Genomic DNA, 7,102 nt, shown 5'->3' with positions numbered 1-7,102 from the left:
TTCCCCATCATCCCGTTTTCAAGGCGGATAGTACGAGAACGAAGTGTCAAGTAGTGTTCGATGGTTCGTGCAAGATGTCGACGGTAGTGTCACTAAATGACACTCTAATGGTTGGTCCCACAATACAACAAGATGGGACAACGACTCTAGTACGGTTCCGGGTGCATCAAGTGACATTAACAGCAGACGTCGCTAAAATGTATCGCCAGGTATGGATACACTCTCGAGACCGTCCATAGCAACGCATTCTTTGGCGATCATCTCCTTCCGAGCCAATTACGGAATATGAGCTGAATACGGTTACGTATGGAACGGCCACTGCATCCTTTCTGGCAAAGAGAACGCTTCAGCAAGGTAGAGAGGATCATGGTTTAGAGTTCCCTCTAGCAGCAGCAAGGGGCAATGATTTCTACGTCGACGACTTTGTCTCTGGTGAAAGGTCCGTAAGGGAAGCGCAAGAATTGCAATGCCAGATGAATCCATTATACACCAAAGGTGGATTTTCGCTCCGTAAGTGGGCATCTAACCAACTAGAATCACTTGCAAGTGTTGATTTGCAACTCTTGGATTCAACCCCGTATTCGAACCAAGACAGCGAAGGATTTCTTGTGACACTCGGCCTTGTGTGGGATCCCTCATCCGACTCGCTGTCATTCAAGGTGGCAGAGTATAAGCTGCCCGAGAGCATCACAAAAAGGAATGTGATTTCCTGCATCGCAAGCATCTACGACCCATTGGTGATTAAAGTACTTGCCAAGCAGTTCCTGCAACGAGTATGGAGTCTTCAAAACAACAAGGCACAACCGTTTGGGTGGAACGATGAGCTACCAGTTCAGCTACAGATGGAATGGAGTCAGTTTCAGTCCCCGCTAGTTCACCTGACGGAGATAAAGATTCCCCGAGTAGTTTGCGGCGCGGTCCCGGTGACAGGTTCACACTGCGAAACACAGTTCCATTTTTTCTGCGATGCCTCTGAGCGGGACTACGGAGCATGTTGCTACTTTTGCAGCTAATCGTCAGATAGAATCTCGATCATGCAGTTCCTTACATCGAAAACCAAGGTAGCACCCCTTAACAGCAATCACTCAATAGCCAGGTTGGAGTTGTGTGGTGCACACCTAGCAGCACAACTATACGATAAGGTGAAGAAGGTGATAGACATCAACATTCCGGTCATTTTTCGGTCCGACTAGACAACAATTATCCATTGGCTTCGATCACCACCAAGTTGTTGGAAACCGTTCGTCGCCAATCGTGTGTCGCAGATCCAGCAACTGACCGAGGGTTGCAAATGGCGACATATCCCAGGAGTGGACAACCCAGCAGATTTGGCATCACGAGGCTGTTTAACACGTGAGTTGCTAAATAATTCGTTATGGTGGCAGGGACCTCCATGAATACTCTTGTCGGAAGAGAATTGGCCTCAGACCTCATCAACAACGGAAACCGATGCTGTAGCAGCTGAGCAACGATCTTCCACCATCGCATGCACAGCTACAGTACCTGCACCACATTGGATATTCTCTCTCTACTCGTCATTTTCCAACCTGAGACGAATAGTTGGATATTGTATGCAGTTTTTCAATCGCTGCACTCATCGGCGGTCATACGACCGCAAAGGATTGACCACAGCCGACCTGAAGCAAGCCGAAGACGTCCTTTGCCGGCTTGCACAGCGTGATTGTTTTCTGGACGAGTTTAAATCACTGCAACGAAAGGAGTCAGTATCAAGCTCATCCGAATTGAAAAGGCTGCACCCGCAGCTGGGGAAAGACGAAATCATTCGTGTTGGCGGCCGACTGGAGAATTCATCTCTGCACATGGAGTCCAAGCACCCGCTAATAGTTCCTGGAAGTCCATCTTGTTGATGAAGCATTACCACTCTTTGTTTGGTAATGTGATCCAGCTGTTTGATCCAGTGCATGTCCTTGGCGGGTAGCGTGTACTGGATATCTTTCAGCGTTCCCCAGCAAACTTTCGATTCGGCGCTGCAATTTTTGTTCCTCTTCCTCAACCTTTTCCCATGGGCCTGGTAGCATCGGCTTGTCCGTGTACCAGCTCATGACTTCCCTTCCTCCCTTCCCCTTTTCCCAACAATCCAGCGGAGTATGCCACCAAAGTTCCCTACATGCATCCTTGGACGCGATTGTGGGCACGTTAGGTTAGTAATTAGCGTGTAGCTAATTACTTTACCTGCATTCATTTACATAGCGCGACATTACGCTGTCATGCAGAACATTTAAGTTTGTTATAAATCTGATTGATAAGCAAAAGGACAGTGAATTATTTATCGCTTGATTGCACATGGTGTTTATGCACTTCAGAGGATCGAATCTCCCTATCCGCTGGATTGACTACAAAAAAAAGTAAAGTAAAAAAAGCTAGTAATTGCCGGCAAAGACCTCTCGAAGTTGTAGTGCCAATGAAGAAAATGATGAAAACTACGGATGGCAATGAAAATAAAATAACTATTGGTGAATCGCTGAATTCATTTTGCTTCAATCATTTATCTAAGAACTATTCGATAAATATACTATCCCTTCCCGAGCGGTACTTTGCCACAAAGCTGTGACATTTACCTTGACTGTCGTAAAAATAAATATTTATAACAGTTGATCTCCCATCTTGACCATAGACCGATTGGATAATGTTTTCCACACCGACAACTGCCCAAGCAATTCTGTTGGTCGACGACATGCTCAACTCAAAAGAATAAATTTTCATTTGTACCGGTACCCGCTTGTTATGAATGACTGTCAAATGAACAGCGAGTTGTGTAAAACAATATTTATCTTGTCCAGCAAAACCTTCATCGTTTAGACAGATGCTCTGGACAAAGTTTTACAATGCCTGCTGGTTAAAGTGATAAAGCTTTGGAAGTTCTTAACATTTGCTGTTGTGTTCTACTTAAACTAGAAAAATAGGTTTTTTCTAATCCTTCGACTGTTAAGTCAACAGAAAAACCGGTAATTTTTCGACTGTTCGATGTCACCAAAATGATCGATAATTTAATGTATTGACAAAGGGACAGGCAAGTCAAAATGTCGAAATTGAGTGTTTAAATTCATACATTATGAGTCGAGTCTTAGGTATGAACGTAACTCTCGTCTTGTTTGCGTAACGAATCTTAATCCGGAGTATTCGACTGTATGGAACTAAGTGAAAATAAAAAGGGAGGGAAATCAAGGATGGGAAAGGGTGGGACTAAACTTTGAAATAAATATGAACACGTATTTTGAGTGTTATCATCATCATGGTATTTGCAGACGTAATTTTAGGTACAAATTAAATGCTAGACTTAGAAGACTATAATTAAAGCGAGAAACCTATTTACACATGATACCGAAATAGTCTAAAGGATATATAAACTGAATTGAACTGAACTGGACTGAACTGAAGTGAACTAATATATTGCACTGGAGAGAAGATACACCTCATCCATCAACTTTACTTCACCTAAGTAAAGTTTAATCCACCATCCACAACATCTCTCCCTCCCCCGATGAAAGTGCACTTCCTTGCCTATATATCTCAACAAGCATTCGTTTTAGTTCTAGCGATGCATAACTATTTTCGTAATTTTAATTATTGGTTCGTTGCTCGTTAATACGCACATGCATGACCTACATTTAGGGGCACACTGGAAATTTATTTTCTTTTATGAAATGGGCTAGACTACTAGCGCTCTCTGTTGAGAATCGACACCAACAAGGCATTAACGCCAATCACATTCGTACTTGGAGTATCTGTCCCAGTAGCATTGGCTGTTGCTTAGTTTAGAACTATTTCTTGTTACCTTCTTACGTCATATTCACGCAACAACTTCTCCGAATATCAAGAATACTACGACACGTACTCTTGTGGATTGATATCTGTTTTAAACAGTCGTTCGTGGTAGGCGGATATCGTGCAACTGCCTCGCTCTTTGATTGTAACTTAGTCTACTACATTACTATCTATCTTATTACTGATACTATCACAAATGATCGATAAAGGTGTTTAAGATACACTACACTCACATCGCATTATGGTGTAAAAGTGGAAACCGAGGTAAAAAGACCTTTACACACTTTACTCGGTCTTTACACATTATCGAACAGACGCAATCGACACGTTGGATGAATCTGACATCGGCTGCGCGCTGTATTCTTCTCAGACCTTCCTCAGGCTACGAGACACGAGGCCAATTGTTTGCTCGATCGTACTGCTGATGGCTTGTTCCACCATGGATCAGTAGTCTGTGAGGGTCATCGCCTAGCGGTATTTTCCGGTAGTACTTCCTCATATCATTCATGCAATCACGAAGTCTTTTACCATAAAAACCAGTCTCCATCGCTCTATGTTGAGTCTTGGGGTAACTTGGATCACCTATAGACCAGGAAACAGTATCCTCATTAGCTCAATTTAGCCATATCATTCATGCTTCTGCGGGGTTAGATGACATATTATCGTTCTGTACTTCGTGGCAATATTGAGTCTGAGTAAGATATGGAGAGTCTGTGTCATCCTTCAAGAAGCGTCAGATTAATACCCATGGCAGTGCGGTTTTGCTACATAATTGACAACAGAACCTGCTATGGATTTGTTGATGCTGAAGTTTACCCATAAGCAATTGACCAATACTTTCCACCCTAGAAATCTACGCGACGAAACTCACCCATCACACCTGACCTCTATCTGACTGCCACCGAAAACGGCATCTCCAAAGATCCATATATCTTTCAAGGAAGAGGATTGTGTGAGAAATTGATTTCATGAAATTAGGTAGGATTAATTAAAATAAGTTTTCATGAAATATTTCGTTTAAATACAAACTGGACTAGAGGAATTAGGACGAAGTGATCTAGAGCGGTAAATGAATTTTGAAATGAACTTTGTAATGAAATGAACTTGACAACCGAATACACAGTAGCAAACGGAACGGCGCAAAGTGTACATCTCTTTTCTTTCAAGGTAACTCCGTAAATTTCACGCCCAGTAAATTCAGTGAGTTTTACTCACATTTTATGGTCCTTCGAACCGGATAGTGAATTTACGAAGTTTTCATCTAATCGCTCTGCATCAAGAGCACAGTGGGAAAAGGGCTCTGCATCAAGAGCAAATTCGGCAATTCATCGTCGCGTCGTTTACCGCCATCGCATTCGCTCTGCATCAGGGGGCAACGGCCAGCGTTCGAACATTTCGCCATCATTTTTTTGCGCCAAAGTGTTGTTTCTTTCGTGTGTAAAGTGAAATATGGATAAGAAAATAAAGGCCATACAACTAAAAAGGAGGATCGCAGTGGAAAACATAAACGCTCTCGAACGGTTTATTGGACAATATTCCGGGGATGACTACAAGCAAATCCCAGAAGCGTTAGAAGACCTGGAGAGACATAGGGAAGGGTTCTTCGCCGCGGTATCAAAGTTGGAAGAGCTCGACGATACCAATGACGCGGTGTAGAAAAATAAAATCTTTCTTACGCGAGAATAATCGAAAGGAAGACGGTTCCCTCAACGAAACCACGGGTTTGGTTTCTTCTACGCTAGCGTTTGGACGGCCGAACGCACCGCACTTGCGTCTCCCTAAGATCGAGCTGCCGACCTTCGATGGGGACCAAACGAAATGGCTGTCGTTTCGCGATCGATTTATCGCCATGATCGACGCTTCACCAGAGCTGCCATCGATAGCAAAATTGGAATATTTGCTCTCTTCTTTGAAAGGGGACGCGGCCCTACCTTTTGAACACACCTCTCTCACGGCTGACAACTATTCAGTGACCTGGGCAGCGTTGCTCAAACGCTACGATAATTCGCGCCTGCTCGTACGTGAGTATTACCGTAAATTGCACTATTTACCCTGCGTTCAATCGGAGAGTGTTGAAAAACTGACGAACTTAGTGGACGAATTTTCGCGATACGTGAACGGTTTTGTGAAACTGAATGAACCAGTAGATTCGTGGGACACGCCGCTGTCGAACATGTTGCTCATGAAGTTGGATCGAGCAACAGTTTTAGCGTGGGAGAAACATTCGGTGCACTTCACTAGGGACAGATATAAGGACGTGCTCGATTTTGTACATGATAGGATACAAATTTTGAAATCGACCAACAACTTTGCTAATGACGCAAGTGATTGTTCGCGAAAGGTGGCCGGCTCCGCTCGTCCATCTACATCACGACGATCGATCGCAACCGCAACTCCTACGCGATCATCGCCACCCAGTGCAACGAGCCACAAGTGTCCTTTACAGTGCGTTGAGGGCCACCTTCTTCGCAACTGTCCGGTATTTTTTGGAAAGGACGTGCAACAACGTCGTGATATTGTGGCTTCGAAACATTTGTGTTGGAACTGTTTAAGTGATTCCCACCAAGTAAAGGCATGTAAGTCGGATTATACCTGCCGTACGTGTGGTCAGCGTCACCACACATCATTACACTCTCCTCTTCCTAACGCAACGGTCGCAATGACAGCGCAAACAGACAACCACATGGTGTTTTTGGAAACGACGCTGCTGTCCATCGTGGATGGTTACGGAAATCGGCATGAGGCAAGAGCTCTCCTCGATTCGGGCTCTATGTCGAATTTCATTTCCGAGGCACTGGCTCGGAAGCTCATTGGAACACCTCGGAAGAAGGTGAACGTTTCGGTATCAGGCATCGGGAACGCAGTGCAGCGAGTGAACGGTTCACTTATCGCATCCGTGGAATCAACGAACCGTACGCATGTCGCTCAGCTGGAGTTGCTCATTGTTGACGCTCCATTCTGGCATATTCCACCGGCACCCGTTGATGCGTCGGCGTGGAGAATCCCTGATGTGCCACTCGCGGATCCATCGTTCTACAAGCCTGGCCAGATCGACATTATCATCGGAGGAGACACGTATTGGGAGCTGCATTCCGGCAGGAAGCGGTCCCTCGGCAAAGGGAAACCGTGGCTAGTGGAAACCCCTTTCGGTTGGGTCGTCGCTGGGCATTCGTCGAAGACTTCCGCACAAGGATCATCGGCTTTTCACCTTTCTACCAGCGAATCATCCCCACTGGAATCGATCTTGGAACGGTTCTGGGAACTCGAGACAATCGGCGATGATCCAGCATTATCAACGGAGGAGGATGCTTGCGAG

This window comes from Anopheles stephensi, chromosome X (assembly GCF_013141755.1).
Source record: "Anopheles stephensi strain Indian chromosome X, UCI_ANSTEP_V1.0, whole genome shotgun sequence".
NCBI classification, from domain to species: Eukaryota; Metazoa; Arthropoda; class Insecta; order Diptera; family Culicidae; genus Anopheles; species Anopheles stephensi.
Note: the sequence above shows the minus strand (reverse complement) of the source record.